Source organism: Populus trichocarpa, chromosome 19 (assembly GCF_000002775.5).
Source record: "Populus trichocarpa isolate Nisqually-1 chromosome 19, P.trichocarpa_v4.1, whole genome shotgun sequence".
Taxonomy (NCBI): Eukaryota; Viridiplantae; Streptophyta; class Magnoliopsida; order Malpighiales; family Salicaceae; genus Populus; species Populus trichocarpa.
In genome coordinates, this window is record NC_037303.2 from 13,641,097 (window position 1) to 13,652,920 (window position 11,824).

The window sequence follows — 11,824 nt, forward strand, 5'->3', positions numbered from 1 at the left end:
CTTGAATTAGAAAAAAGAGATAAACTTTTTAAAAAGTGATTCTTTAAATACAGAGTTCATAAAAAACAATACGGAGAAAATTAATTCATAACAAAAAAAAATAACAAAGCAAAATGCATCATTAATCCTGAATAATAGTTTTTTGCTCACAAAATATGTTTTTTTTTTCCAAAAAAGTGATTAATGAAAAAGAGATCTCCAAAGAAAATAAAGCTTTGCATCTTTTAGAAATAAATTGGTTTAATTCATTTAGATCAAATCCATAAAGTAACAGTCTCCTTATTATGCAATGAATGATGAAAGTACTTTTTAGGAAAAGCAAAATATACAGGAATAAGCAATCAATGGCTATTGGTGATAATACTTTACTATGAAATATGTAATTTAACTGATTAAATTTTAAATTTATTTTTTAAAAGATTATTAATTTAAATATTATAAATTTCAGATGGTTAAAGACTTATATAATTATTAACTTTGAGATTTCAGAAAATTAATTAAAAAAAATGTAAATTAAAAAAAAAACTTTGCATTTCACAGGCATGCATGCTAGGAGCATTAGGTTAAAGATAGGTCCTTAACCCTTGAGCACGCTCCACGAGGTATATCACAATACAAGGGAGAACCTAAGACCATCTTAAGGCCTTCTTCTAGTTGGGTTCGGGTAAGACTGCCTAGATTTAGCTTTTTGAGTCACTTAACTCACCAGTTGGTACTTAAATGTTAATGCTAGTGATCCTTGTACAATGAAATCCTTTTTGTTGTGAGATATTGTTTGTCTTTTTTGTTGTGATTAAATTGATACTATTAATTATGTTTCATCATTGTACTACTATGTGAAATTTTTGTGATAGATTTATTTATTATTTCATGTATTTAAGTTGTTTATTTAGAAATCTCAATCAAGATCTTTAGTAATGGTTCAGATTAGGTAAAGACAACTTTCAGTGTTAGACTATTACTCCTTTGCAAAGATTTTTATTGATTTATCTGGTTAGCTCGCAATCGACTCATTTTTGAATCTAAGACTCTTGACTGAGATGTGATATTTTATATATCTTATCTTTTATCGTTTGGTTTTTTGTTAAAATTCTTAGTTAGAAATTTTAATTACACAGGGTTTGATTTGATTAGAAATCTTGAATCTGTTCTAAACTTGACTAATTAGTTTGGTCTTTTGTTTATTTATTTATTTAGATGTTATCTTGTAAATACTTTTTTAAAAACCGAGTCAAAAATTTTTTTGACTAGAAAGTATTTTTTATTGATCAATTTTTTTATAGTAAATAAACACAAAAAAATTTGATTTTTTTCTTCAATAAAATCACTTCTTATAAAACAAACAAACGAGATTATAGTTTTAAATGCTTTTCTTCTTTTACATTAGTGGGTGCTTAACTATTAGAGGGAAGGTCCTCTAAACTAATTAGAAAACTTGTTTTTGCATCAAAATTCAAAATTTAACGCTCACATTCAACTACTTGATCTTCAAACCCATCAACTTGTTAAGAAGAAGCACCCATCATTCTCTCATAAGATTTGAGAGCAAGGCCTCGTCAACCATGGTTTTCATGTTTTTTTTTTCCATACCCTTTGCACCCTTTTCACCCTTTTCCTCACTTTATTAATTCAAAAGAGCATTCAAAGTGCACCAGTTTTTCCATGTTTTTATCTACCAAATTAAAAAAAAAAAAAAAGTAAAAAAAGGTGGTGGAGACCAAGCAGTCCTGCATTCTGCCATCGAGATCAGACTTGAATGATTGAAAAAAAATAGATTTATGGTGTGTGAAAACCTGTTGATGGTAAGAAGACACTGATGAAGAAAATTATTGGATTAACAGAAGATTGTCGGAAAAGTACCGTGGACAAGACACATTTTAATGCGCCTTGAAATAGTAAAATCATATTATTTTAAACTAACTCAAAATTTAATCTTAAAATTAAAAATTAAATTTAATTAAAAAAACAAAATTAATAACTAATAAACACGTATACTAGATTAATTTTATAAAAAATAAAATAAAAAAAATTATAAATCTCAATTTCTAATCGATTCAATATTAAAAAATAAAAATATAAAATCATAAAATTAAAATCAAATTTAACATTTAAAAATAAAATAACATTTTTTTTTAGAGTTAGACATAAAAACAAGCGCCAATGAAATGTAAGACTTTTTTCCTGAACTTGAAAGAATAAAATTGAATAGCAAACAACTTGAGTGGAAATAAAAAAAACTGGTTATTATAATTCATAATTCATAATGAATTTTTAATTTTTAAATTGAATATCAACTGAGTTTATTTTTTTTTTTAATACTGCGAGAACCCAATACAAAGCTAATTAAAGTAGAACTTGGGACCAAAAGATTTACTTTCTCTGTGGTCTCAGGTTCGAGCAGTGTGGTTGCTCATATGATAGCCACTGGAGGCTTATATGGTTGTTAACTTTAGGACCCGTGGGATTAGTCGAGGTGCGCGCAAACTGGCCCAGATACCCACATTAAACTATATAAAAAAAATTAGAGAATCAAGCCTGGTCTCAAATAAACTGAACTTGAAAAGATAAAATTGAAGAGCAAAGAAACCTTAAGTGGCAAGGAAAAAAAAAAAAAAAACTAGCACTACTCAATTGTTCTCAATCAATGAAAACAGTTTTTTAATTTCCAAATCCAGCATCAACGGAGTGACAATTTTTACTCGAAAGCCAAATCTCTGGAAGAAAAAACAAAAGACAGGTAAGAACCCTAAAATAACCCTTACAAAACACCCAAGCCTTCCAACATCATCAAGGGCAAACACTAGTCTGCAGAAACAAATTTCATGCCAAATCTCCTAACTCTGATACAAAAGAAAGTGTCTCAGCTTCAAGTGATGGTTCGACATCATCAACAACTACTTTCTTGTCTTTCCTTTGCCCTCTTCTCAAGCTTTTCTCTGTAAGTGTCTTTAACAACTCCTAGCTAAAGAAACATTTTTCATTTCTCTGTAAATGTTGAAACTTTCATGTTATATAGTAAACTGGATTAGAACATGAAAATTTTGATCTTGGCTATAAAGGTTGGAACTTTTTCTTAGTTTCTCTTGTTGGTCCATCTGGGTCTTTATATAATCCTTGTCATCATCAAGAAATTTATAGGTTTGGTTGTTCTTTCTTGCAGGGAGGTGATCCCTCTCGAGAACGGAATTATACTTTAAAGGTAATCTTTTCGGACAGTTCCCTTGTTTTAAGCATTTATTGTTTGTTCTTTAATTTTTTTTAGACGGTTCATTAGCAATACTTTTCTCTTTCAGTTAGTTTTGGTTGATATTCCTCCTCAATTTGTATTAAAAGTTTTTGAAATGACATTGGCCATTGTCTTAATTCTGCAAATCTTTTTTTGTGTCGATGTTGAATGCATAAATTAGAAAATGCTTCAATTCCTGAACACTTTTATCTATATGTTTTTGTTGTTTAAGGCAGAAATTGTAAACGAACTATTTCAACCCAATAACTTAAGCTGTTAAATAAAATATTGAGATATGATTTATATTATTCTCTAATACATCTTCTCAAGTGAAAGTTATTTAAGCTTGAAACTTGCTCAAGTCTATACTATCTTGTGCTTGATTTTAATCAAATAAATAGATATGGTAAGATTTGAACTCGTGACCGCTTGATTATTAAAATTCTAATACGGTTTTCAATCGAATAACTTAAGTTATTAGATAAGATTTCAAAATATAATTTATATTTTTTGAATAGCAACTTATTCCTTTTCTACATTTACAATACTTTAGTGGGGTTAAGATCGCTACTGAAGAATTTGGACAACCAAGAGCCCAACCACATCAGATCCTCCCAAACCTTTGCAACTGTGTGAGCTTGCTATATTTTGTTCCGATAGCGTGATCAGAATTCCGATATCACAGTTGCTCGCACTGCATGCTATGTAGAGAATGAACATTTTCTTCCTCTGTTTAAGTGCATCAACAGTATTTAACCATATGTTCTTTGTTGTTTTAGTGTGTAGTCAATAGATTAAACATTTGGTGTTAGCTTATGATATAGGTAGATTGACTATGACTACCCAGCGAATTATTCATACATTATGGGCTCCATTATGCGTTCAGACTTGCTTGCTTTCAAGTTAGTTTTTATGCAATATGGTACTACGATTGGGACTTTCAAGTCAAAACCAAACGCTCTTTTTAAACAAAAGCATGCCCCTTTTGCAGGAGGGTCTGAGAGGCGATGCATGATTGAGCTAGATCTTTCTGTAGAGGTGAGGAATAACCTTACATTGATTTCATTGTGCTTGGTTATGTCATGTCGATGTAGGTTGTAGCCTTGTAGGTGAGGTAAATTGATGTCTTATTATCCCAAGAAAGTCTCACCGTTCACATTTTAACTTTCTGTTGTAAGCAAAGCTCACATTCCCTTCAAATTTCATGGGATTTATGTGTTGGCACGAAGAAGATTGTGGCATTTTTCTACCCTCATTCTGCTAACATATGATCAGCCAAATTAAGAGTAGGAAGTGGATCTTTTCATAGGATTTGAACTCAATTATCATCATATTAATTTTAGGCCCCAAAAGAAAATAAAGATAAAATAAATATGTTTCTAAAAAAGTCCATAGATTTTTGTGCTACACGAGAGCAATCAGCATAGAAGTCTTAAAGATATCCAATTTGAGTTGTAACCACATCAACTAATCAAACATGCATTTGCATTGTATCGTACATCATATGCCAATTATATAGTAGTCCTTGTTTGTGGTATGATTCTTTAAACTCCAAGATTTTTGGTATATCACAGTAATGAAGTTATGATATTGAATATATTAAATCAATTGGATTTCAATTTAGTTTGTTTATGAAGAAGGTCATATATTCAGGTTGGATTCAATTGCACCTCAGATTTAGTCGATTTTCAGCCTTGAATGTTGTTGAAGTAAAGAAAGTGAAAAGGCTAGAAAATTACAATCCAATGATAAAGACCTAGGGCTTGCTGTCACAAAGCCCAAGTCTGACCAAGTAATCATCTTTAAAAATTAACATGGACATGGAGTTGAATTTATATGTTCTGTCTCAAGTCCCTCCCTTTTTGGTAACTTCACTTTGAATTCTTTGATAAATGGTTTTCATACAATTTTTCTCATCTATTGCTTTGACATGTATGCACCGGTGTATCCTTGTCTAGAAGGCTCTGTGAGGCGTAGGGAAATAGTCAAAAAAATTGGTGGCAAAGAGCCGTATGTGATTACTTCAGTAAGATTCTATATTATGTATATGTGAATTTGTGATAAGCTGTTGTTGTTGTTGTTGTTGTTGCACTGAGTCACAATGAGCTCTAGGCTTTTTTTCGATCCTTTGTCGAGCATCAACGAAGAATTTCAAGTACGTATGTCTGTTGTTTTGGTCCAACATTCACCGAAAAAGAAAACCGAACCACTAGGAGAAGGAAATACATAAGAGTAATCGATGTTGGCGGCAGCGGCTGAAGTGAGAAGAGGTTCAGAAGCCTTTTTTACTGGGTCCGAAATTCATCGATGCCTAATGAAAATAATGGGTATGTTTCTTTTATCTCCAACTACTTCATCACTGTTGTCTAGCAACCACTCCAAATCCATTTCTTCTTCTAGCACTAGCAGTAGGAAGCCCAAAAATCATGATGCTTCTTCTTCTTTTAGAAACATTGATGATGCCCTTGCTTCTTTCAATCACATGCTTCATAGGAAACCCCGGCCTTGTATTGATCAATTCAACAAACTGTTGTCTGCATGAGAATGTGCTTTCTCTGTTCAGACAAATGGAATTGGGAGGAATCAATCAAGTTTTTACTATTAATTGCTTTGCTTGAAACGTGTGGATCTTGGGTTCTCTGTCTTGTCCAAAATCATTGAACTTGGTTTTCAACCCGATATTGTCACATTTTCTACCTCAATCAATCTGCTCTGAAAAGTGGGTACAATAGCCCGAGCCGTGGAATTCTTTGATGACATGGTGGCAAGAGGGTGTCAACCTGATGTCCACACCTATAATACAATTATCAATGGCTTATGTAAGATTTTGGGGAAACTGCTGCGGCTGCTGGATTGTTTAAGAAAATGGAAGAGGCAGGCTGCCAGCCGAATGTGGTGATATACAGTATACTCGTTGACAGTCTTTGCAAAGATAGGCTGGTGAATGAGGCTTTCGATATCTTCTCCAAGATGAAGGCTAAAGGCATCCCCCCAACGGTTGTCAGTTACACCTCTTTAATACAGGGCTTATGCAATTTCAGCCGATGGAAGGAGGCTTCGGCAATGCTAAATGAAACAAGGAGTTTGAATATCATTCCGAATATTGTCATCTTCTGCCTGTTGATTGATTGATACAATTTGTAAAGAAGGCAAGGTTTCAGAGGCTGAAGGAGTGTTCAAAACAATGACTGAAATGGGTGTGGAGCCTAACAACGTTAGTTAATATTCCTTGCGAACAGAAGTTCTTGAAGCTAGAAATCTATTTGATGTCATGATAACCATGGGCTCTAAACTTGATGTTCTTAGTTATAAAATCTTAATTAATGGATATTGTAAGGCCATGAGACCTAGCAACTTTTGAATGAAATGATTCATCAAGGCTTAACTCGAAACAATGTCAGTCACAACACTCTTATTGATGGCTTTTGCCAATTAGGGAGAGTTAGGGAAGCACAAGAGCTTTTCAAGAACATGCACACTAGTGGCAAACTCCTAGAATATTTCTTGATGGCATTTGCAAACAAGGGTAATATGATAAGGCACTCAGACTGTTTCGAGCAATGAAAAGTACTTGCTTGAAGCCTGTTCTAGTGATGTATAACTTCCTGGTTGATGCCATGTGCAAATTCAGGAATCTTAGAGATGCAAGGGAACTGTTTTCAGAACTCTTTGTCAAAGGGTTGCAGTGTGGTGTTCAGATATACTCTACAATAATAAATGGACTTCGTAAAAAAGGATTGTTAGATGAAGCATTGGAAGCTTTCTGAAATATGGAAGAGGATGGCTGCCCTCCAGATAAATTTTCCTATAATGTTATTATCCAAGGATTTCTCCAGCACAAGGATGAATGGCAATGCAACTTATTGGTGAAATGAGAGACAGAGGTTTCATTGCGGATGTGGGACCACAACCTCGTAGAAGATCTGTTATCTAATGAAGACAATCTTGTTTTGAAGAAGTATCTAGGCTTACGTGAAGTTTGTCAAGGTGAAAAGGTGATGCAAACTTTTATTTCTCGATGCTGCAAATTCATGTGGCAAATATCAAGCAATTTTTCCTCAACATGGAAGTTATTTTTAGTTCAATCTTGTCAACATCTGAACAATGGCGCCAGTTACATGCCACCAAATCATTGGAATTGCTAAACTAATAGTTCATCTTGATGAATGGTTCTGGTCTTACATTGAATCAGATTTCTACATTATGTTTTCAGTGGCCAGAAAAATGATAGTTCATCTTGATGAATGGTTCTGGTCTCATATTGAAGATGGCCACTATGAGCTAAATAAACTTGTCTTCACTGAATTTGGTTGTTTAACCTGAACAAGGACTTCCAGCCATCCCAGCAGGGCCGATTTTACAAAACCATTTTAGACATCATATATAAATCTGCAAAGAGAAAGCAGGCAGGAGCCGGTGCTTTGATCTGGCGGTTGTTTGTTGAAGGAATGGACGAGTTTTGATTTTGGGGTTGTTCCATGGGAAAGGGAGTCAACATACAGAATTCTAACTGATCAATCGTGCAGATTTGCCAGAATCCAGGGATTTACCCTACAAAATCCATGTTTGAAGGAATTGTGTTTGTAGCGGCAGTGAAATTAAAAAGTTCTGTCCAATGTTTTAATTTCTGTGGGGGGAATGTGTTCTCATTTGTGGTGTGGGATTGCTCCAGCAAGGGAATCATGTCACAGGTCTTGTGCCTTATTCTACTCAATCACATACAAGTTATGAAATCAGGTAGATGAATTAGATAACTATATAGCAGTATAGAGATTGCAGAGACTGATGTAAAATCTTATGCTCTTCACATCAGAGGCTTTTTATTTGATACCTCAAAGAGGTTAGATTCAGGAAATTTATGTTTCCCTGCAATCAAAAGTGTGAAAGTTTCAAGGTTGTACAATTTGAAGCTCAAAAGGGCAAATGAAATCGTCACTTATCTCATGGTTTGCTTTTAGCTTTTCCACTAAAAATTGTCATATGCCATTATACATTGTCGTCAGCATGTACTTCATATCCTTAAGCGAACAGTAACTCAATTTCCTTAAGCACGGCTACAATTTTTAGTGTTTTGTTCAAAATTGGAATTCAGGGGACACGCCATTTCTAAATATTGTTGTCTGAACAATTTCCTAGTATTTGTGTTGGCAACCGCTGGCGCAATCCGTTCTATAGCTTGACAAATCTCTGCTTCAGATGCCCCGTAACAACAAAATGAAGGTATGAAATATGTACTCTGCCCACTTCTGTGTACAATTTGAAGCTGAGCTGGAAGAGCATTGCAATTTGCAGGTGATTCCATTTAAAGCTGCATTCTGGATTTACCAAAATGCATTCTGGATTTTTTCAAACTCCTCAAAATCTTATCAATGAAGGAAATAATACAATAAACATAAATATGCCAAGAATAATAAAGAATGTGCCCAACGTCATATAATATCTTGATTGATGCCATATGCAAATCAGGGAGGGAATTGCTTTCAAAACTTAACGTTGAAAGGTTGCAGCCTAATATTCGGATATACACTACAATAACAATGCACTTTGCAAAGAAGGGCTGTTAGATGAAGCATTGAAAGCTTTCTGAAATATGAAAAAGGATGGTTGCCCTCCAGTGAAGGTTCTTATAATGTTATTGTCCGAGGATTTCTCCAGCACAAGAATGATATAGAGGCAGTGCAACTTATTCGTGAAATGAGCGACAAAGGTTTCGTTGCAGATGGGGAAACAGGAAACTTGATACTAGATCTGTTCGTCAAGGTGATGTAAATTTTCCATGGTTCTAATTCATGTGGCCAATATCAAGTAGCTTTTTTTCTCTGTAAATTTTCATCATCTTGTGTAAAATTGTGATGCTTTTGCTATAGTTTCGTCAGAATCCAGAAATCTAGATTTTCAGTAACTGTGTTGTTATTTTTATTATGTGTAGCCTGTAAATTCATGGTCAAATCTAGAGATTGCAAACATCCTTTATAATACTTCATATATACTAATAAACATTAATTTCTGCTATAGGTTGGGCAGGCAAAATGTCCTTCATCCAGAGAAAAAGGAGAAAAAAGAGAAGGATATGAGAAAATTCACATGTATGTGAGCGATCGATTTACAGGTTCTCTCCCATGGTTTTGATTATATATATATATATATATATATATATATATATATATATATAATCATTGTGAAACTAACAAGACTCGGAGGACAACATATCACCATAGTTTTGAAACCCGGCCGGCCTAGCGGATCGACTCAGAACCCGTGGTTGGAATCGGGTCGGGTTTAAGAAAAAATAAAAAAAGTTAAAACCTGGAACGACCCGGCAAGACCTTATCAAAAACTCGATTGCAACTTGCTGACTTTTATTTTATTTTATTTTTTACTAAAATAACATCGTTTTGATTTTTTAAAAAAATCAGAATTAACCTGGGTGACCCGATCAAAACCTGGAATCCAGGCTTTGGACCGGGCTAGCTACCCTGCCAAGTTTAAAAACTCTGATTATTACTCCTAAGTTTCTCTCCTATTTAGTCATCAATTAATGATATAAAACTAATGTGATGTTTTCTGCTGGATTTACAGCATGAAATATTTTTATAAATTGTATGGATATATCTTTAGAATATAATATGTTTTCTTTTAAATTAAATTATGACAAGCTTTTCAAGTAAGTTGGCAATTGAATTCCTCAGAACTTCAAGCCAATGTCGGGACAGTATGGTGTCGGTACTTTTCATTTTCCACTAAAACCTAGAATAATAGTCTTAAAGCAAACTTGATTCTCAAGACTTCGTTGGAGTTTTCTTGGGTGCTTCATTCCAATGTTGTCGTTGCTGAAGAGAAATCAAATCGTTAGTTTTTGAAAAGAAAAAAAATAAAAAATAAAATTTGTAGTTGCATATCTAATTATAATTACTCTACGCTCCACGGTAGGTCAATAATTTTTTTTTAAATATCAAAAAAATATAAAAAATATTTTAATTAATAATATATTTATATTATTTTGTATTATTAATTTTATATTATTATTTGATCATGAAAGTGTTGATATAATATTAAAGAATTATATTAATTCAAAAACTTAAATTATTAATTAACATCACAAGATATAATTTATATTATTTTTATTATTATAACGTTATTTGGTTAACAAATATTAAAAACAATAAGGAAAATCTGGATTGGGTTTTCAAAACAGAAAGAGAAAAGGGCACACACCGTAAAAGACAATTAAAAGTTTATTTGTGTCAATTAACCCTAAAAAACTAAAAGAAAAGCAAAGCAGAGATCAAAAACCTTTGTTCTATGGCTGACAACCAATGTTCTTGGATAAAAGAGAGACCCCCCCACCCCCACCAAGAAGTTTGATGGAATTTCGTGGAAAAGATAGGAAAGTTGTACGCAGGTGTCTATCTCTCACCCTAACTTGAGACCAAAGCACATAAAAGTGAAAGAATTATGATAGCAAAGAAGCCATATCGTCAAGAAGTCAAAGAAATAAAGAGAAGAAAGCTTGGGCTAGACACTGCACACGCAAAGTATACGAAGAAATTAAACAAAACTTCTCGCGAAATTAACAAAATTTTTCACGAAAAACACTGCTTAAATCCATAGGAAAAACACTCTTAATCTACAGAGATTAATTTCTGATATCTTTTAGTTTTTTTTTTGTTAATTTAATTATACATTGAAATTGTTCATCTACATTTATTTGAATGCCTTGAATGATTTGATGAATATGATCAAATAGTTATTGATTTAATATTTAGCTGTTTTCTTAAGTGACTCAAACGCCTTGAATGATTTGATGAATATGATCAAATAGTTACAAATACTGTCATGGGCGAATCCAATTCAAAAAAAGTTGAATTTTGTCCTCATGTCTTGTCAAAAATTTTGATTTCTGGAGTCTAGATCACTCTAATAATTTAAAACTGCCGTTGGACTGTTTTTTTTTTAAATTATCTTTTTTATATTTTAAAATTATTTTAAAATACTAATATTAAAAATAAATTTTAATATGTTTTTAAATAAAAAAATATTTTAAAAAATAATCTCTTCTGCATTCTTAAACAAACATTAAAAGAGATGATGAAAAGAAATACCTCATATGTAAATTATGTAATTATTTTGTTAAATTGGATAGAAAAGTAAAAATAAATATTAAAAAAATTCATTTATTGGCCCGATTAAAAATATAATAAAAATTAGAAACTCGTAAAGTTATCGTTTATTTTTCTTTTCTTTTCTTTTTCAAATTTTCTTTGCAATTGCTTGACCCTCACAAAGAAAGAAGATGGTGGGGCTTACGAAACTTGTAAAAAAGTTTTGGGAAGGCGGTGTGCTTTTTCTGTTATATTCTTTTTTCCAAAATAGTAGATTTTGAGTTGAGACAAGGTTTGAGCACAAGTGCAGCGCAGTTTCATGTAGCCAAAGATTCATGCTTTTCAGTAAAGGATAAAATATAAAAATTCATACAATAAATGGAAAGGAAATAGATGAACGAAAAAAACACATTAGATCGGGAGCTTCATGCTTAAAAAACTAAACTTGTTTTAATTTTTATTTAATTTATGCAAGTTTGGACTTTATCCAATATAA

At 32.5% G+C, this 11,824-nt stretch overlaps 1 pseudogene; it reads left to right on the forward strand.

Annotated features, from left to right (window-relative positions):
- Positions 1 to 2,578: 2,578 nt before the first annotated feature.
- Positions 2,579 to 8,163, forward strand: LOC112325245 (putative pentatricopeptide repeat-containing protein At1g12700, mitochondrial; annotated as a pseudogene).
- The last annotated feature ends 3,661 nt before the right edge of the window (positions 8,164 to 11,824 follow it).